We start from the raw sequence: 22017 nt of genomic DNA, 5'->3' as shown, positions 1-22017 counted from the left end.
TGCAAACGGCTCGCCTCCCGAAACAGGGAGTCGTGCTCTGGCAGTGCTGCTATTGGGCAAGAAAGGACAAGAGACCCCAGAGGACCTGAGGCATGTAGGTGGATGTGTCCCCAGTTAGCTGGGGAAAGGTCTGAAAGGGAAACTGCCTGGACTTGTTTATGGAAAAATGTTTTTCTTAAAAAAGCAGCAAAGGCATGAGGGTGGCTGTAGTATTGTCAGCCCCCAAGCGTTCCAAAATCATGAATCCGGCCTCCCAGTGTCTGGGAATTTAAAAGAATAATAATAATTTTTGGCTCTATATTTGCCTTCATTGCTTCAAACTTTTGTCTGCAACCAAGCTGGCTAGAAATGTCCTCTTTCTTTCAGTCAAAACAGAGATGCTCATTCGCATCCATGAGTGGGGCCTTATGAAAAGTGCCCGATATCTCAGGAGCGGCAAGAGAATTGGCAAAGCTGCCTGGGACCCCGTCCCTGAGTTAGGGAGAGCTCAGAATGACCTCATCATCCCAGGAAGCCAATCCTTGCCCTGGGCTAGAGAGAGAGAGCAGAGAAACCCCATTACGTGAGCTAAGCTTCCTTCAGCTCATGGCTAGACCCCATTGCCCCCGGGAGTCCATGCTGTGGAACTGGAGGAAGGGGGCAGTTGCTCCCCAAACCTCAGTTTCCCCCCCCTCCCTCCTGACTTCTTGCCTTCTCCCCCACACCCCTGACTCTGCAGGATATGACATAATCCCAGTTCTATAGGCTGATGCAATGTTACCGCACCCCACCCCGAATCTTTCTGCAGTGTCGCCCCTGCATGCAGGGTTATTCGGAGTTCATGACAGCAGTGAAAAGCAGCAGATGCTTGTTTAGCAGGGGCAGGGACCACAACTCCTTATTCACACAGCCTAAGCGCTCAGTTCCAATGGGAGTTTATATGGCCAGCATCTGCCCTCTGCTGGTGAGATCCAGACGTGCATAGCTTATTCCCAAATTTCTGGCACAGAATAACAGAGAGAAACCATATTGATCCCCTGGTGGCCCCTCCCTGGCTGCCAGAGCCGGATTGTTCCCTATAGACTGTTCCTTGAGGCCTCATCCAGCCTAATTTTAAATGTCCTGGCAATCGGGCCCCTCTCTGCTTCCCTTCAGAGAGACTGTTCCTCAGCCTAATACATCCTGCTCACAGGCATGTGTTTGTAATGCTTGGCATTAATTTTCCTTTGCTTAATTTCATCCCGTTTAGAGCTGGTAAAACTATTCATTGTAAACAATTTATCCAGCAGGTATGGCTGGTACTTTCTGTTACTGAGCTGTCTGGGAAGAGCTGCCCCCCCTTTGAATTAATCTTTTCCCATTGTTCAGCGAATACAATTTATGACCATATTTGAGCTCTGGGTTGTTTGCGAATGGTTTGTAGCAAGTGACTGGTCAACTATTTGGTGTTCAGAATGGTCTAGTAAAGCTTTGGGATGGGTCATGTGGCATTGTTTCTGTTTCCTGATTGGATAGCCTCATCTCTGTAAACTACTTCTGCTTCCCTGCCAAACAAATGTAAATTAATCCTCACACAAAATTTGGCTTCTCAGTTAAATGAATCTGTGTCACGAGCCACAATTTCTCTCTTCTCGAACAAAATTTCACTTGGACGCACCTCCACAAAGAATAAACCAATGCAAGCAGGTGGAATCCAAACCTGGTTTCTAATTCTGTCTGTTCTCCTCGGGCTTTACACAGTGTGAAGCCAGTTTTGGAATGCCTTCCCTCTCCCCAGGTACCACACTAAATAATCACCATCCCCCTGAGGTGCATAAACACCTCAGATATTTGCAGACTGTTATCATGGCTCTCACCCAACACGCACTTAGTTGTTGCCTAGTCAAGCTTGACAGTTTCAGCTCTTTTAATCTTTCCTTAGAAATCAGTCCCTCAGGCCCTTTAATCTGTTTTCTCTCCCTCCCCTGCCTTCAGTTGCTTCCAATTTGTTGACATATTCTCGATGCTGGGTTGCCCAGTTGAACACAGCGTTACAGGTGCAATCTCACCAGTGTCATGCAGGGGCTTCCAGGAGGGATGATCGCCTTTCTGCTCTATGATCTGATGCTTCTTCATTTGCAGCCCAAAATTACATTGGCGTCTCTCTTTGCATATTTGTTCTGTGTGGATTCCAGAGCTCACAAATTGCACTGAAGCCCTTTTTACGCTTTGCCTAATGATGACAAACATACTGGAATACTCACAATCACTCACTTGAGGACGGCTTTGTCAAAACCTTCCTATTCCAAGGAGTTTTTGTAGGGAGTGTGCAAAGTGGGAGGGGGTGCGGGGGAGGAGTTAGACATGGCGGGTTCTCACCATTTTTAATTAGAATTGTTCCTGTTTTGCAAGAGAGATCGGAGGTTATTATTTATGGATACAAGGCGGCTCAAAAAAATTCCAAGCACCATCTGTTTGAGAGAGAACAGGAAGAATTTCAATATGCTTCAGACCTTGAAGAGTAATGTTTGTATAACAGGCTCATAAAATCAATTTCTAATAGTTACAGGTACCCCCTTAGGAATTTAAATAGTCTGTTAACAAAGTTAGTACATCTGCCAAGCAAGTACATGAAGTGTACACACAGTATTGTGTGTATATACACACATGCGTGAGCTTGTGTGCCCCCCAACGCACTGTACAGCACACTCATGCGTGTGCACTGTGCACGCATGCAGTCACTCAGGTTGTGTTTATAAAATATTCCCTCAGACAGAGGTGTATATGCAGATCCAGACAGGAACATCATGTGTCAAACCCGAGGACACTGAGCTTTTATCTAGTGCCCCTCACTAACCTGCCCTGAAATACTGAGGCACCAGGGGAAATACTTGTCCCGACACTCGGCCCATGTCCCATTCCAGTTCTCCTCCTGCCGGGCCTACCCTCTTCTGAATGGTCTCCCACCCAAGCTGCCTAGCTGTCCATCCTGCGGCTACTTAAAGACGGATGGGGCCATGACCACGGCGGACGGTTTCACTCTCGACACCCCACTGCGAGCTCCTTCCCTTTAGACTCAATGCTGGGAAGTCCCTGCCTCCTCCCTTCCTCCCTCTACCCCCAGCCTCTGCTGCAGGCCCAGCTGTGTAGAAGGAGGGGCAGCACCTGGTACCCGGGCAAGATGGGTGTTGTTGTGGGGGCAGGCACAGGAGAGGGGGGGTTTACCTGGTGGGTGGGAAGTAGACCCTTATAGAACTCATTACAGGCCGGAGTCCTTAACCAGCCTCTCTGTCAGTGGCTACAGACTTTCCCTCGTCCCCAGCACAATGCCCTCACTACCCAGACCCTGAAAACTTAGCCAGTCCCCAGGAAGCATCCATAGGCTGTAACTAGGAAGAAAGGAAGAATGTAGGTTGAGTATCAGTCTCCCACTATGTGTCCCGGTGAGGGGCGGCAACAAACTGCAGCCTCTGCAATCTGTGCTTGTTTCCCTGAGGCAGGGCAGAGTCCGGTCCTCCGCCTGCGCATGAATTTGTGTATCTGCAGAAGCGGATTCTCCCCAGTGCCTGAAAGGGGTTGATTTCCCACCAGATGTTGGGGGAATAATCTTGGCCCAAGTCGGTGGCAAGTACCGAGGTGGACATTGACGTTCAGGTGTGGGAGGTCGGGATAGTCTAACCCACAGCTGGACTCAGCCTTTTTGTCCAGGGGGGCTGTATTTTGCTAGTTCTTCTCTGAGCCTCACTAGGAGATTGTGGGAGCATCTGTCACCATACTGGGGGTTTGAGGTCATGTGTTTGCAGCTCCCAGTGCCTGGTGCAGCAAAGGGTTGGGCCCCCTTTCCAGAGTTCATGGAACGTGATCGTGTCACGGTGGGAAATAGACTGGCTGGAGTCAAAGTTTTGGGTTTGTCTCAAAGGATTGAGGAGAAGAAGCCATGTGAGATCCAGCTACTGAAGGTTCGTCTACGCTGCACTCAGAGCTATGACTGCTGCCTGTGTCGGCAAACCCACACAAGCTTTGATCTAGCCAGCTCCAATAACAATAGCCGGCAGCGTGGCCAACTGCCATTCAATTAAAGTCACCGGATGGGCCTTGCAAAGTCGCTCGATGATGCAAAAATTGCTAACCTCCCGAGAGTCTGTATTACGGCTGCTCTCGGCACTAGTTCGGTATGGCCTGCCCCACGTCTAGCTCCTCCCCTCCTGGCCAGGGCCTGGCAGCAGCGGCTGTGGGACGAAACTTCTTCCTCAGCTACTTTGCAGTGGGCTGGTGCCTGCTGATGGTGGCATGTGTCCCTATCAGAGTGGGCCTGTTGATCACAGCATGGTTGGGGTGGTGCCTGGGATTGAGGCTCTGGTGCTCTCGCACATGGTGTCTCCCAAATCCTAGAGGCTAATGGGTCTTCAAGGCCACTCTGTTTCCGTGGTTTGTAAGAGCCCCCAAGGGGCATTCCAGCCATACAACCCTTATCTCCCCTACACCGGGGGTCAGGGAGGGGAGGGCGTACTGTAGAATCAACTAGGCAGGATTCCCCGATACCAGGGAACTCCCCAGCTTCTGCTGAGGGCAGCTTGAAGTGCCCCTTGTGCTGTTTGAGCAGGACTGAGCCCGCGGCCCAGTGGTTCATGGTGTCATTAACAATCTCTTTGTGCTAACGTTTGTCCTTGTAGAAAACGCTCCGGCGTGTGCGATGCGGTGCCAGGCTTTCCACGCTTCCGACCTGACAGAGAATATATTCCGTATAAGCGATAGCGGGACATTGGATTTTTGACCACGGCTCTCTCCCCCTGGGAACAGGTGGTTTCCATTTAAGTATCGTCCATGAGAGTCAGTCAGGGTAGTTATGTCTGTCAGTTGAGCGCGGCAGGTTTGTGACTTTTGGCAGAGAGAGGCCCTGGGAAATGAGCCGTTTGTGTTTTCTTGGGCCTGTTTATCCTGTTCGTTCTCGAGCCGTGTCCTGTTTTCACTGGTTGTAAGGCAGGTGCTGCTACCTGGCTGAGGGCTACTTCTCTACATGCGCAGACTTATGCCTGTTGCAGATGCTGTTTCTTCTCTTCCTCCCATTCTGGTTTGTTCCTTTCCAGGTGCTTCTGCCTTTAGTAGCTGGAGTCCTGATTTTAGCGGTTCATTTCAGCTAAATACAAGAGTATTGATCTCTGATTTCTGTTCTGATACTAGAAACTTCTGCTCATTATTTTGTAAATCTTATCCTGCCATCCAGGAGATGGCTTCTGAGTCAAGGGAGGAGAAGTGCTATGTTTCCAGAAAACGTTAATTTCCCTGAATCACGGCTGTGTTGTTGCATGAATAGAGAGAGATACTGAGGGGTTTGCTTTCCATTCCTCCTCGTTCCTCTATAATTATTTGTGGTGTTTTCCTTTCTGACTGTTGTTCCAGTAATTGCAGACGGTCTCGTTCCAGACATTTATTCTTTCTGCGAACATCAACATGTTGGTTTTTGTTCTAGGGCCCCAGTCTGTGGCTAAAATCTGGGAATGGTACTTCAGGGTCTCTGAGAATATTTTCCTTTTGGGCTCCCTGTGTCCTGAGGGCACTGCCTTTGTGAGCTGGGATTTGGCATTCTTGGCCATGCGTAACTGCTGCCAGGCATGGTGATTGGTGGGTTTCATATTTGTACGTGTTGCTGTGTTTTGCGCTTTACTTTGTTGTTCTCCATGTCCAGCGAAAGGGCGAGAGGCTGGCAGTTTACATAACGGAGGGACTGTTTGGGTCGTGGACAAACCCACAACGCCCTTTGCGCAGGGGCTGTGCTGTGTGTTGGAGAGCGTCTCGGCGGGGCTGCAGGGAACAAAGTCAGAAGGCAACAGGTAGCTAGCTGGCTGCCCCCACGCACTGGGATTGGAGCGGGGGGCCTGGCTAAGGTGTGCAGGGGTCTGAGACAGCTCTGGCAAGGAATGACACTAAGGCACTTCTGGATCGGTTTGCTGCTGCTGGGGTTTGCTGAAGGCTGGAGTCAGGGTGCTGCGCACACAGAGAGGAGGAGGCCCTCCCTGCCCCAGAGAGCTCTGGTCTAGGACAGGAGAAAGGAAACGTGCGGACGCATCCATGGCTCCAACATAGCCCCACTTGTACGGCATGCAGCCAGACCCTGGAGGGGGATGCTTTTAGTCTCTTCCTATTGGAAGGTCTTGCTTGTTTTATTATGAGTGAGTTTTACAGCCCCACTTCCCTCCCCCCCCACCCGTGAAGCGTGCTAGGCGCTGTACGGCACAAAGAACAAGACGAGGGCCGCGCGGTGAGGAGCAGACAGTCGAACTCACCTGGCTTTAAATCATGACTCGGCGACAAGTAAAGTGACCGAGTGGCACAGCTCTTCTTGGCCCTTTTCTCTGGCACAACCCCCCCCCCCCCCCCCGGGTCCCTCCGGTACTTACAACAGCTCAGAGCTGCTTCTCCTCCCACCCCTCTCACCATCGCTGAAGTGAAGGACTGTAACCTCCCCTCCCAGGTGTGCACCCTTTTGTCCCCTCACCGGTCCCCCATAAACAGCCTCTCCTGCACCCCCAGCTCCACCCTGGCCTCCGGTGACATGAAAGGCTGAGCAACTCCCTGCCTCTCCTGACTAACACAAAGCAAAGGGCTGCTGGCCTCTTCCCGTCGCTAATACAGATCCAGGGAAAGCAAGGGGCTGTCAGACGCTGGCATGGAGACACAGAGCAAACACATGCAGTGTCTGTCGCTTGGGGATTTCTGGCCTCCTCTTTTGACACGGGCCCAGCACTGCGTCTCCGCTCAGGAACATCTGTTTCTTTTGCTTGCCGTGTCTGAAGGCAGCAGGCTGCAAGGAGAGGAGATGGCTTGCGGATCACAGGGCCCTGCTCTTGTTGCTCTTTAGGCAGACTTCCCTCCTCTCCCCCCCTGATCCATTTTGAGGGAGGCAGCAGAGCTGACGGGAAGCCTCACCCCACACCCCCACCCCTCGCTGCGCTCGTCTCCTTGGGTTTCACTTCAAAGCGCTCTTGCAGCTGTCTGGCCCTTGGAAACACGATGGCGACTGAGACACAGGGGGAGTGGGGCCTGTGGTGCGGGGACCTGGAACACTTTGCCTTTTTCCTTTTACTCACCTTCAACGTGGATCGCAGCCCATCCCCTCCTCGCCCGCTCAGGCTGCCTTACCCAGCAGACTCAACCGAGGCCTGGCTCCTGGGTACGTAAGCAGAGCTGGGCACGGGCCCATCTCTCTGGATTTGAACATTCTCGGTCACTCAGCGACAACTGTTAAGTCATATTTGCACTACGGACAAGTCTTAAGGAGCTAAACAATGGGAAATGCCCCCCAAGCCCCAGCCTCTGCCTGGGGACAGGAAAAATGGGGACCCCTGCATGCACTTGGTTATAGATCTCTGGGGACAGTGAGAAAGACGCAGGGACAGGGTGGTCCCCACTGGGAAGACAGGGAGCAAGCAGAGGAGGTCTGGGTTTTGTGGGTACTCCTGCAATGCACAGAGTGGTTGTTCGGGGTAGTGTGCAAAACTGGCAAGACTCTCCACTTGCCCTGCCCCCATGGTGGTGCCACTCGGTGCACGTCTTCTGCCATGCCCTATGTTACAGCCGCTTGAGGGCTGCTTAGTAATGCCCACCGGGCATCAAAGGCACAGCCTGGGATCAGCATTGCAGACTCGCAGCCTGACCATGCCTCCTCTTTGGTAACTACATGCATGTTCCTCTTATGCCAATGGCAAGGAGGGTATGTGATGTACAATCGCTTGAATCACGGCGGTTGCAGGCTACTGAAGGATCCTCCTCGTTTGGGAGTGATCCTTGGTGGGCCATTAACTCAGCTTTTGTACCCAGAGTGCCTGGATGGTGAGGCACAAAGAGGGCACAAGACACCAGAGGATCATTAGTAACTAAGGGCTGCTATGTTCACCTAGACGTTCATCCCCAGCTAAACGTCCCTTGATGGTTTGGGGACAAGAAAGGCTAGAACATAAGAATGGCCCTAGTGGGTCAGACCAAAGGTCCATCTAGCCCAGTATCCTGTCTTCTGACAGTGGCCAGTGCCAGGTGCCCCCGGGGGAATGAACAGAAGAGGTAATCACCAAGTGATCCATTCCCAGCTTCTGGCAAACAGAGGGTAGGGACACCATCCCTGCCCATCCTGGCTAATCGCCATTGAGAACAGACAAGACGTGCTTGCGTGTCCTCGGACTCTTCTGCCCACTATTTTAATTGGGTCCAGTGAAACAGGCAAGTCATATGGGGCCACCAATAGCTTCCGTCCGTTCTTCCCAGCTGTTCTCAATTGCTGTATTTCCTCGTTCTCTTTCACCACCCTGATCTCAGGCGTTGTTTTCCTTCGCTGCTTCCAAGAATGAGGCGCCCACTGTTTGTGCATGTAGAATCTTACTTTTAAATCCAGGATCCTGGAGAGTTGCCAAGATGTGCTTGGTGTTGTCAAATATTTTGGCAACTCATGTCTCTAATTTAGTCTCAAACATCTTCACTAGGGAAACGGCATCAGCTGAGCAGCAAGTTGACTCCCTGCATGGCTGCTGAGTGAGCTGCTTCCCAGACATTCGCCGGGGAGGCACAGCCAGAACGACTTGGCTCTAGCGGGCTGAGTTAGCGCGAATATCCGGCGCGCGCTGCGGAAAAGGGAGCAAATGCTTTCACGAGGGTGTCGTTCCAGTCCTGATGGAGGAGTGACCTCCCTTTGTCCCTGCCTGTCCCCTTAACCCCAGCGCTTGGGTGTCTTTGAAAAGAAAAGATGTCACGTAACTTTTATTACATCCGAAAGAAAATATCCCCTGGGGGAAATCTCAAAAACTGTCTTCTTGGCAATATGTCTTTACAGGATCTGTCTTCCTCTTCTACTCTAGTCAATGTCCCTTTCAGCTATTTGTCTTTCTGTGGTCCTGGCACATGTGATATGCGCAGCCATGGCCCCACTGACAGTCTCAAGAGCCTGAGAACTCGCCTGAAAGCCTGATCTCGGGCCAAGAGCCCAAGGTTAGGCAAATATGTGGATAGCTCGCAAACAGCCCACATATGTTGGCTTGCGTGCAGCTTTAAGAATCAGGTGTGTGATCCTTTTAAAGGATCTGTTTTTTCCGACATTCAGCAAACGCACAGTCCTAGATCAGTGCTGGGCTGGGAGAATGTTTGTTTGCTAACTGGTCAGTCTGAGCCTGCTAGGAAAATGAGTCTGTGGTTGGTAAAAGACTGAAGGGAGCTAATTAATGGCCACCTAAGCAAGAGTGCCAAAGGTAAGTATCAAACTAGAGAGCAGATGTTTTCACTAGAAAATGTTTCCTCGTCTTGGATGCTGTAATGATTAATCAAACAGTGCCTCCAACAGTAGGTGGTGCTGTACCTTTAAGTTAGTATCAAACTGGAGCCCTTTCGGCATGAATGACTGCTGGCCCTGAATGGGGGTTCTTGAGCTATTTCAGGGCTTGGATGATCTCTTAATAGGGTGTATGTGTCTCATGGATGCCAACCTTCTCATTCATAATTGATAATTCATAATCCCATGGGCTAGCTAGCTCCTAACCCATACCATATTCATGGCATCTATAGCAATTGCTTTCATGGAAAAGTCCTCTCAGGACAGTATTTTATATATATTTTAGCTTCTTTTAAAGCAGCTAGAAACAAGGAGGGGCCAACTCTTCGGAGACCACTTCTGGCTCACAAGCCACAGTGTGGTGTAGTAAGATGAAGTTTTTGGTGGGGGTTTCCCAGCCGCCTGCATGTGTTGCGGTGATCTGTAGTGTCCTCAATATATTTTATCACAGACAATATTTATAATAGCTGACAGTGGCTTCAGGATGGCTGCAGCACCTTGCTCTTAGAGAAGATTTCTGGTCATGCATATATGACAGGAACTTGGGAAGATTTACCAAACTCTGAACTCTGACTCTCTGTGAATAAGGAGGCAGAGTACCTGACAGTGTTTGTGCATGGCAATGGTTGGACCCATAATAAGGGTCTGTCCCACAGGCAAGACCTGTGCTGGCAAGAAACTGATTTGAGACTGGCCCCAGTCGTATGATCTAGGCCAGGCTTCCAAAGCCAAATACCCTTATCACATGACTGGAATCTGTTTTCACTGACTCTAGTGTTTACTGTTGCAAGACATCCTATAATAGGTGATAGATAAAGATTTCAACCAGGAAAATGATGAGTCTGAATCTCTCATCTACTATAGCAGATATAACCTTCCCTTTGAAAAGGAATTAGAGGAAACTTCTTATGTGGCATGCAGAGACAAGGCACCATTAAAAGTCCAGAGGGGCCGCAAAATCTCCTGAAAGCCTTGTCTCTAGCAGGAAGAAATGGTGCTGGGTTTTTAAAATCTATTTAAGATGTGGTTCTTCTCTGAAAAGGGCTCTGTCATAATGTGATCATGGGGTTCTATTTATTAAGTCTTAATGGTTCCAAATCAGAAGTGCTCATTTTACAAGTCTAAATGCTCTTTTTTAATTGTCAGCTGTCCAAATTCAACCTGGGACCTGAAAGTCAAGCTGGGTTATTTCCTTCTCAAGCAGCATTACCAGTAAAAAGGTTCATTATGCCAAATTATGCAAATAGTGCCAACCTGTGCAACCTCGCTGTAACTGATCGGCATTGAGTAAACAGGTTTATTTTTATGGCTTTAAAGAATAGAATCCAACTTTCTCTCTCCCAGAGCTTTATTGGCTCTACAGGGCTAATGGAAATAAAAAGCAGAATAACTGATTTTGTCATTAAAATCTACAAATATGGTCTGATAGATGATCTATTAAGTTAAAAAGGTACCATATGTGTACAATCACTTTTCAGAATAGAGCTGCACTTTAAGAGAGAAAGGGAACTGATTTTAAGCCAAGTCTGACATACCTGCTTAGCAGCAATTGCAGGCTCACTTGCTTTATAAGAAAACAACCCAGCAGTGGGGAGAACTGGGTCTTGGAATTCATTCTGAATCCAGGTTGGCAAGGCGAGGATTGGTGAAGAAAAGCACTTTCAAGCTCAAATGTGAATTGAGAAAACTCTTTCAGAGGATCATAGATTTTTAAGGCTGGAAGACCCCCATCTAGTCTGACCTCCCGCATAACACAGTCTGGAGAACTTCACCCGGAGCTGAGCTAGAGCAGATCTCTTAGAAAGACATCCAGGCTTGATTTAATGACTTTAGGTGATGAATCTACCCCATCCCTTAGAAAGTTGTTGCAATGGCTCATTACCTTTGCTGTTAAGAATGTGCACTTTATTGTGACTAAGGTGTAGACGGAGGAGGACAGAGAAGCAGGAAACTGGGGAGCAGACGTGACTGTAGCCCAGTGACAAAAGGCAGCATGGTCTGGGAGATAAGGGATTAGCTGTGAGTTGAGAGACCCAGGTTCTGCTCCCACACCTACCACTGACTTACTGTGTGAGCTTGGGAAAGTCTGTTTCCCTCTCCCATAATTTTTCTGTCTTGCCTATTGTAAGTTCTTCAGGGCAGGGACTGTCTCTCACTCTGTGGCTAATACAGCACCTAGTATAATACATTCTTTCGGGGCCTTCTGGTGCTACTATCATACGTATAATTAATAATAATAATTAATAAACAGAAAGGAGAACCAAGGGCGCTGGTCAGTCACACCCAGCTGCTTGCATGATTTCTCAAAGGTTATGAAGGAGATTAAAATGGCAAATGTTTTTTTTTCTGGCAGTGCTGCCATGGCTCTAGTGATATTGGTACATGAGAGAGCTTGATCAAAGCAAGCCAGAGATGTCTACACGTGCTGCAGCCACACCTCTGGTTGCAATTTAGACACACCATTAGATGCTGAATACTGCCAACCCTGAGCATTCAAAAATCATGAGGTTAAAAAAAAAATCGTACATTTTTAAAGCCGAAAGTAAATGTTGGGTCCTTTTTTATTTGCCTTCTGGTTTCCAGGCTTTTAGGGCTCACACTTTCCTTTGCCAGCACAAGGGCAAGAAACTAATTTCTTAAAAAACAACAACCGCGAACTGAGATTCTCCCATAGGCACATGACTCCAGGAGCTGGGGCTTCTAGAAGGACACCAGATGGCATGAGAGTTGGCAACACTGCTTTCTGCGTTTCTGGACACACACATAGCCACTCTGCCTTCTCAGCCGGGGTGACTTCTTTCAGACCAAACCCACAAAAGAACAAGTGTGTGTGAGAGAGAGCACAATGACTCACTGTTGCATTCTGCAGATGAGCGGAGCTCAACATGAGAGCTGCTCGGCACGCAGCAGGAAGGTTCATCTCCGTTTGCAGGGGCTGCACAGGAGAGCAGGAGGCCAGCTCCTTTCAGCGACAAAATTGCACCCTCCACACGGTTCTGCAGCATTGCCTAAAGAAATCAGACTGCTTTACAGTCAATGTTATTTTTACTTTGTTTGCACATGTGCAGCTCTGTGCAGATATTTTAGTCATCTACTAATTCTGTGCCGTTCTGGCTTCCTTTTGATGAGCTCATTGTATGTCGTGGTACTCCTCACTTCCTCCCTGTGCGTTAGCCGTTCTCCTCCTTTCACAGGCGGGGAACTGCCCGAGGTCGCACAAGTGGGCAGCAACAGAATTCAGGATTTCCTGGCCTTTAGTGCTATGTCTTTGCTACAAATCCATCTCCCCACCGCCACTACTGCCTGTCATGTTGAGTGTGAGGGATAGGCTTTGTAGAGAAATGCCGAAAGTATGTTGTTGGGGTTTTTAAGTGGGGCATGTGGGAATTGTTAGCAGAGTTGATGACAGTTGAAAAAACACTTCCAAAGACAATCTTCCCAATGAATCAGGTGTCTGGTGGCCCCCGCTGGTGAGAGGCTGGCACTTCAGTTTCCGTCTCAGGCGCTGGAGGGCATTATCTGGGATCTCAATGCCTGGACCTTGGTTGTTAAGCCTGGGTCAGACCCAAGACTCAGCTGGAGTCAGCCCTCCTGGTTGCTCAGGGTTAATGTTGTGTTGATCATCGGCCTGTTTGTTTGTTTTACTTGCTTTCTTGTGTGATTAGCACCATGCTGATTTCAACTGAATTGCACCAAGAGCAGAAGCCTCAAGGATTTTCCCCGGACACCTGACGTTAGAACTGGAAGGTAAAGCCACGTTTGCTTGTGCTTATTGGAAGTGTATGTGGAAAAACTGGAGGGGAATAGTATGAAGAATGATGGGAGAACTTATCATTAGTTTAGGTAGTGCACGTAGGCACCAGCAGGGGAAAGTTTTCTCTGAAAGGGGGCTCAGGAAATAACATTGAAGCAAAGAATAATGGCCTTTCTCTGGGACACTGAGAGCCTTAAATCCTCCATTAATAACTCACATCGTTATTGCCTTGTCTGGAAAGGGCCTTGCACACGTGCATGGCTGTATGAAGGATTATCAATAGTTTGTGGTTAAATGAAATATTCTCATCTGATGATGGGAAGGGCAGATGGGGGATTGTTTGCTCAGAAGGTACGTGCTGGGGGATTGCCTTTCTGCTCACTTTTGGGAAGAGGCACGCTCGTATCTGTCTTCTAGCACCTGGGCCTTAAGGAAGGGCTCTGGTAAACTGAAACAGTAAATAGGATAAGCATCGGAGTGGGGTCTGATCTGTCCGAGGCCCATGGCAGAGCTGTAAAGTGTGGAAGAAAGCGTAGAACAGCTGGCATAGGCACAAGCATTTGCAATAGGAGGAGCGACAATTATACTAGCAATCATATTACTCCCACATATACACCAGCATGCTGCTTGGACATGCGTGCATGAAATAGGCTTGGTTAAAATATCCCTCCTGACGCTAATTGCAGCTCTCCTGGCATGTTCCATAGGGTCCGTATCTCCCCTCTCCTACACATTGGGAGTGACAGCATGTGCAATTGTGGTCGGCTGATGGAATGTTCTATTAGGGCTGCAAATGTTCCATCATCAGCCCTGTGGTCTCAGCCATGCCAGACGGCTGCAGATCGAACACTTATCTCTGCCGTCAGCAGAATGGTAGGACTTGTGGTCGGGTAGGACTTGGGGCAGCTCTGCAAGGATTCTGTGACAGCAACAGTTGACTTGTTCCCTGTGCGAGTTGTAACTATGACAGAAGAAGACGCTGTGGTTACAGCAGATTTTCCAGTGCAGCTGGAGCAGAGATTTTGGAGCTGTTTTGTGGTATGGCTGACAGGCTGCTCTGACAGCACTGATGTATGGGGTCCTGGAAAGTGGCTCCAAAGCCAAGTTAGAGGCATGTTGTTAAGATGCTTGCCACAACTTAGCCTAGCCTTGCTTTTAGTGCGCACAACTTTTTCTGTCATCATTCTTGTCGAGTCTGCGTCTTGCTAGGCTCCCTGTGAAAGAGAGCGCTGCTCTTCGTGCATGGAATCTCGTGCGTTAAGATGCGTGTACCGGGAACCAGCACAGACTCGGGATTTGGGAGGAATAATGTCCCCTTGCCCCTTCAAGAGATGGACTCATCTTGCTAATAATCCTGGGCCATGCTGTTACTGCAAGAATGCAAGGCTTGTTGCCTTCGTTCTGGAGCTCTTGGGCTTCCAGGGGATCAAGACCATTGCAAATAGAGGTAAAAATCAGAGCCAGACCGCGGGCTTGCTGCTGAGAGTCAGCAGAGGTTTGAGGGGCAGAGGGAGGGCGGTAAGCACAGATGTGGTGATGAGGCAGGGCCTGGCAATGGCATTGGTGGTATTCTAAACCTGTTACTGTAGCCAGGGCACATAGAGGGTGCATTAAGGGTTCGAAAAGGTTTTCTAACTTTCAGCTTTTGGGGCTAAGAGGGTGAGGTGATATCTTCTACTGGACGAGCTTCTGCTGGTGCGAGAGACCCGCTATTGAGTGACACAGAGCTCTTCTTCAGGTCTGTGTAAGCTGGAAAGCTGGTCTCACCAACAGAAGTTAGTTCAATAAAAGAGATGACCTCCACCACCTTGTCTCTCTAATATCCTGGGACTGGCATGGCTACAACAACACTGCATGCAACCTTTGGGAGCTGTAATTGTCAAGGCTTGGTCCCTGCTGGAAGCCGAATAGGAGAAATTGAGTACAATCCGTTCAGGTGGGCTTTTTAGTGAAAAGGTGGGGGTAGGGGAATCACTTTTGCCATTCTATTTTTTTTTCCCTAGGCAGCTCTAGTGGGGTTCACCTGTTTGGGGCAAAAGCTGAAAATAGTCTTTAGATCAGACACACATCTTTTGCAGGCCTAGTGAAAATCCATTTTGTATTCGTTAGAAAGATTTAAGGTTTAAAAAAAACATACTTTGGTCATAGGCACTTTAATTTTTTCCTACACTGTGATGGCAAGGTTCACCCTTCCCCCAGGCCATTAACAATTTCCCAGCATTCTGTTCTGTGTATGTAAGAAAGTGGAGTGGATTTTTTCACTTAATGTACAAGAGCATGTGGAATGCATTCAGTGAGGGTGGGGATGGAATGAGGCAGACGAGGGAAGGAGCCCTCCTCCATTCTATATATGATTACATCCACACGCAAAAGAAAAACACATTAAAAGAACATTAAGGTTGCAAAGTCAACTCTAAAAAGTTAGGACATGCCAGAAATAAGGTTGCTGGGGCAACCTTAATTTGGCCTTCTGGCGCACATGCGTTATGATACAGCCTTAAGTTACATCATCACATACTGGGGTTTTTTTTCCACACGACCCATTGAGTGATTGGAAAGTTATTCAATGTTCCTTTTTATCCTCCACGTTCAAGATCTGGTCCCAGGCTTCATTTACTGCACGCCATCCAAACCCTGCTCTGAATACAAAATCGTGAATTTCCTCCTAGGGGTTTTTATGGTGCTCTCATCATTGTGTCTGAGGGCCTCACAAACATCAGTGTTTGTGAGCTTCACAACACCCTTCTGAGAAGAGGTGCTATTATTATCATCCCTGTTTTATACCTGGGGAGCTGAGTCACAGAGAGATGAAGGCCAAAATTGTCCATCAGTTTTGGATGCCCAGACTGACACCTGGGGCCTGGCTTTTGTTGTCAGAATCCGGAGCGTTTTTGTAATGCGTGATATGTTCCAAGTACTTCAGTTGCAGTTGTGAGCACTCTGCACTTCTGCAAACCTGGCCCCAGGTGTCTCATGTTGGGCACCCGGAAAATGAGGAACATGCAGTTAGTGGCCACATGTGAAAAGTCTGACGCAGGTGACTCACTGGGACAGCATCCAGTTCTCAAGGGACACTTTAAACTGCCTTAGCAGGCCCTCTTATGTCTTCCTGCAACCCCATGTCTCATTCACTACACACGTTTCAGCTTCCGCAGCAAACGAGGCAGCGGTCCTGCAGATAACAGCCTCTTCTACGGCACAACCTCGATGCACTCCTAGAGCACTGTTTATCCTGTGCCTTGAAATGAGGTGGGGTCCTGTGGAAAACATAGCATATGCCCCCACAATTAAAAACTGTATCATAATGCATATGCATAGGCAAACTTGGCCAAATTTGGATGCATTTTCATTGGGACTGCAAAAGGCACATCCCTGATACCGGGGCAACCCACTGTTACATTTCAAAGCACTGAGGCCGTACAACGAAACAGTTGTAAGAATATTGTTAACATGGACAAACCAATGTGTTTTTTCCTGACCCGCTTCTGAGAAAAGGCTGACTTGTTTTAGCTGAAACTTCCCAAAGAAATTCAGCGTGGCATGAACCATTTCAGTACAAAGGGAGGAAGTCTGGCAACGTTAGGAGATACTGGAAAAAGGCTTCTTATAATGGGCAGTGCCGTGCAGCCTTAACTATAAGTGGTGCTACCAGCCTCGCCTATAAAATTGCAAAACTCCCTCTTATTCTGTGACTGTGCAATGCCCAGCACAATGGGGCCCCAATCTCAGTTGTGGCATGGCCTCTAGACCCTGCCATGATACAAATAATAAATGGAAGGTGTATGTGGAAAGAGGCAAGGCTCCTTCAATTTCCTGCTGGCAGGGACAAGAAGCTGTTCCTTGGTCAGGCCACGTGAGGCCAGAGCTACGCTGTGAGTATAGGACAGTGAATGAACCTGCTATGGGCTAACCTTATTTCTCTGAACTGGGGCTGTTTGTACCATCTACCATGCATCCCATTCTGCATGTCTGGGCTGGCTGTTTATACCACAGCCAGCTGCACATGGTGAAATCAGCTTTGCAGCCCTCAATGCTTTTGCTTTGGCACCTGCCTGTGCCTGCTGGATCCCTTACCAAAAGGGCACAGCTAATAATTTCCAAGAATTTTTGCATCCCCTCCTCTTTCTCCCCCCCCCCTTCTTTTTGAAATTGGAGGGCACCCCAGCAAACCCGCAATTCCTGCTTCCAGTGGATGAGTGGACTTGCAGATTTGCCCTTTACAAAATGGAGCCTTTATTGTGTGTGAAAGTTTGCAAAGAGGCTTGTGGTAGATGGGCAAGGCAGCTATCAAGCAGATAGAAAGCCCTCTGCCCCACACAATTGTCACTTCTCACAGAATATTTCACTATATACCTTTTCTCGCCCTACTGCATTCCTGACTTATCTTTAAATTGACAGGTTTCAGAGTAGCAGCCGTGTTAGTCTGTATTCGCAAAAAGAAAAGGAGGACTTGTGGCACCTTAGAGACTAACCAATGTATTTGAGCATAAACTTGTCTGCCTCATTTACAGCTGCAACATTTGGAGTTTGCCCCCAGTGGGAAGAATGCGGCCGTCGTGAGATTTGTAGGAGACAAGAGTCAGGCGATAAAATTGGGTTGCTCTCACACAGTCTGAGATGGGTGGGATTGCTAATCTAGCGGCAGGTGTTGTCAGGGAACCTCTGTCTGTCAGCGCAGCCAGCGAGGAATCTTCCGAGGTGCAGAGAATGTAGCTTGGCAGCACTTTCAAAAACTGGGCTGCAACTAAATCAATTTCCTAGTTGCTACAAGGAATAATGACTCCCTTGCCTTCCCAAGTCAGAGTGGCAGCTAGCACTGTCCCTCTGACGTACTGGAAAGCCACACTTGGCTGCTGGAAAGACTCACCACACTTCCGTATAAGACTTCCCGGCAGCTGAATAACTCTACTTGACTAGTGGCCTCTAGTGCCATTATCTGTGTTTTGCTGATTTGCTATTTGCATCTCCCTGTTCACCTCCTTCATTGTAGCCACGCAGAAGACTGACAGGGCTGCCAGGTGTGCCATTATCACCCTCACTAAATTAATCGTCACCAACGCCTAGACCCCCCTCCACCTCTGCATTACTCAGTCCGCAGAAGATGTGGTCACCCCATTTTCCTGACCCCATGCTAGGATCCATAGCTATGTTTCTCTTACAAAGGATGAAATAATCTGGATGCTGTTGCTCTCTGGAAACCATTTAGCACAGGACGTGGCTGTTAATTTAAGTAGATGACAGAAATCTGAACTAAGCTGCAGATAAATCTTCTGGCCGGCTCTTTGGGTTTCTCTCTCTGTTGTTTACACGTTACAAAAATAATCACAATTTATTGATTTCTGAAGCCCTGAATATTTGGGTTGGGACTTGCTTCTCTCTTGCTGCATGTCGATGGCAGATGGTTCTACTGTTCCACGAGTATCACCTTTCAGAGCTACTGCGAGCGAGACACAGATGTTGTTAGGTCTCAGGTAAAGCCATCAAAGGTGGAGGTTCAATCAAGTTTGACATCATCTTCCACTGAAATCAACCTGAAGGCAAATGGCTTGGTTTTGATTAGCAGCCTGCGGGGTTGTTCCTAACCTACATTGGGGCTGCTGCTGCTACTTTACCTGAATTGCAAAAATCACAGATGGTAATTATAACGATAAGTGCTTACAGATTTCCTAACAACAAAGATAATTTGTTTGCTCTATGCCTTGTTAGAAGGGGAATTTTGTTCTGGTAACTGGGTGGCTTGTGAATCAGCCATTGACCTTTCACCTCTCTGTCCCCAGCTTGACTGCAGCCCCAAACACACAGTGATTAGACACTGATCTGACAAGAAGGGTCTTGTGAAGGCTTTAGGTAGGAGTCTACTGTTCTCTGCTCCCCCTCTACAGTCTTTCTTTGGCCAAAAGTGATGTGGAGCCGAAGACAATTACGGCAATGCTGCAGAAGTCCTGGCCTCTTTGGAAGAGAGGATCCCCCCACAGAAGAAGACTCCAGGTAGGCCACCTAGATCTTTTGCACTGCAGATTTTTGATGGAATACTTTTGTCAGTCATGGATGTGAAGAGGTGTGATCCCTGACAGCATGGATCTGCCAGAAAAAACACAGATTTGCAAAAGCAGGTTTGTTGATTGGCAAAACCATCGTTTGTTTTGCTTGAGGAGGAGAGGGAGCCTGGAATGGCTATACCCATAAAAATTCAGCTATGCCAGTGTGAACTGCATCCCCACTTAGGAGCACGTATACTGGTACAGCTAAACCAGCAAAGCATTCCTAGTGTAGACCTGGCCTTAGGTTATAAACCCCTTGAAAGTAGCAGACCATCCTGTTTCTTCTTTTGTTTCCGTGTAGTGCTAAGCACATGGCTCACTCTTAATAAATAATATGTGTTAATCATGTTTATGGAGGTTGGAAAGCATCGTGCATGGAGGAACCCATTCTTCAACTGACGTGTTCAGAGATCATTTCCGGTTTTGAGCTAGTGGACTTCCATGTGCCGTTCAGACACACTGTCACGACTGCCTTTCTTTCTAGAGGAGCAGGGCGTCTCTGGTCTCTGGGGACATGTCCACCACGTCCGGGGCTGTGATCTGCAGCTTGTGCAGATGTACCTGCACTAGCTGCAATCTAGCTAGCTCACTGAAAATAGCAGTGAGGGTCAGAGGTGCTGGAACAACCTTTATAGCCGGGGTGCTGAAAGCCATTCAACAAAACTGCAAACCCTGTATCTGGTGGAAGCCAGGCATCCGGTTGCTATTATTACTTCAAGCCAGGAGGTGCTGCTGTAACCCCAGCACTCCTAAATCCAGCACGCAGGTGGGGGAATGGCAGTGAGGTCGCCCAAGCGAGTACATACCCAGGAGGTTCAGGTGAGCTTGGGCAGCCCATGCTGAAGCCTGTGCTGCCATCTCCTCGCTGCTGCTGTGAGCAAGTTAGCTAGAGTACAGCTAGCATGGCTCTGTCTACCCAAGCTGCCAGCCACGCCCCCGGCTGCAGCGTGGCTGTAACCTCTGGCCGCACGTGAGCCTCAAGTGAAAAGTGCTCTGTGAAATCCCAGAGGCTTATGGATGTGTAGCCCCAGGAAGGCAGAGGAATTTTCAGCACACTGTGCCTCAGAAAATTCCAAAGCTTTTCAGCGCAACCAATCCCGAGCGCTCCTCGTCCTGACTGCGTCCCGAGTACAAATCCCACAGAGTGGCTTGCTCATGGTCACATGGGAAAGCTGTGGCAGAGCCCAGCTGAGTGACTTAATGGCTTCTTCTGCATGAGCATTCTTCAGTGGAAAAAATTTGGCCCTCGTGTGCGGAGGGGCTAGTAAGTGCTAATGTCTGTTAGATGCTTACCTGGACTTTTGCTCAGTCTCTAGCCTTAAGAAATGCTTGGCAAATGCGTCGTGTTTTGCTTCCAGTTAGAGGGGGAAGGCAAGGGGAACTGAGCTCAGAGGCGGAGGAGAGCTGACTTATCAAAGCACTGGAGATTAGTGTGCACCTCTGGGAGGATGGACTAAATTACCAATCAGGCCTTTTCCATGCCTGATTTCTGTGGGCGAAACCCTTACGCAAGCCCAAACTAATGAAGTCAGTGAGAGTGCGGGCATGAAGGCGGGGCCCTGTGTTCTGGAGATTCCCGTTGCAGATTAATGGCTTGTAAAATGCAGTGGTAGCAAACCCAGGCTCCTTCCCGCTCTGCTGCTAAACCACCCACCCAACTTTCTTCCAGTCTGCCGTCTCCCGGAGTGCAAGTGAGCGAGCTGGCAGGATGGCTCAGTGTCTGTCACTGCTGAAATCTGGGCCTCTTCTCCCTTTGCTCAGGTGGTGAATGCTGGGAAGGCAGCTTCTCTTCCTGACTGACGGTGACCCAGTGCTCGAATTGTTAGAGGAAGGAGAAAAGGCCTGTCATAAACAGGCTGCTATTGATCTCAGACAATGGGGCACTTTCCCTGTCAGCTGTGACTGCTCTCCTACATTGGATGTAGGTTTACCTGTAAATTAGAACAGCTAGAGGCAGGAGTTTGGAGTCCGCAGCTGCTTGTGGAATATATCCTGCTGTACCTTCTCAGGCTAGAAATCCTGCTGTATCTGCACTGGCCATGGCTTGGCTTAGGCTCGAAGGGCAGCATTTCACCCACTTTATGGGCTCAGAGATAATGGGCATGATGTCCTGGGCCTTGGTTTAATCACAAGGACACAGTTTGTTGGGTGCCCGCTTTCATTTCCAGCTGCTCCTTCTGACTGCCAAGTGAGTTCGACTAACAAAGGAATTGCCTCTCTCCAACAGGGACTGGTGCACAAGGGTTTATGGTAAATAAGCTAATGAGATTAATGCACGTAACAACTCATTCTGTTACCATCTCCCTGTCCAATATATGAGAATCCTCCCAATTTACAGTTTCCTGTTACAGCATCACCATTAATAGAAGAATCGGTCGGATCGAGGGGTGTGTGTGCACACGTGCGTGAGATAATTATGTAGCGCGTATGTCAAGGTTCCTTCCCCACTCCGAATTCTAGGGTACAGATGTGGGGACCTGCATGAAAACCTCCTAAGCTTACTTTTACCAGCTTACGTTAAAACCCCAAGGTACAAACTATTCCCCAAGGTACAAACTATTTTACCTTTTGCCCTTGGACTTTTGCTGCCACCACCAAACGTCTAACCGGGTTTATTTTATTAGGAAAGAGCCCGGTTGGAAACGTCTTTCCCCCCAAAATCCTCAACAAAACCTTGCACCCCCCTTCCTGGGGAAGATTTGATAAAAATCCTCACCAATTTGCATAGGTGACCACAGACCCAAACCCTTGGATCTTAAGAACAATGAAAAAAGCATTCAGTTTCTTAAAAGAAGAATTTTAAATGAAGAAAAAGTAAAAAAGAATCACCTTTGTAAAATCAGGATGGTAAATACCTTAAAGGGTAATTAGATTCAAAACACAGAGAATCCCTCTAGGCAAAACCTTAAGTTACAAAAAGACACAAAAACAGGAATATCCATTCCATTCAG

This window comes from Eretmochelys imbricata, chromosome 9 (genome assembly GCF_965152235.1).
Source record: "Eretmochelys imbricata isolate rEreImb1 chromosome 9, rEreImb1.hap1, whole genome shotgun sequence".
Classification (NCBI taxonomy): domain Eukaryota; kingdom Metazoa; phylum Chordata; order Testudines; family Cheloniidae; genus Eretmochelys; species Eretmochelys imbricata.
This window is presented reverse-complemented; position numbering follows the sequence as displayed.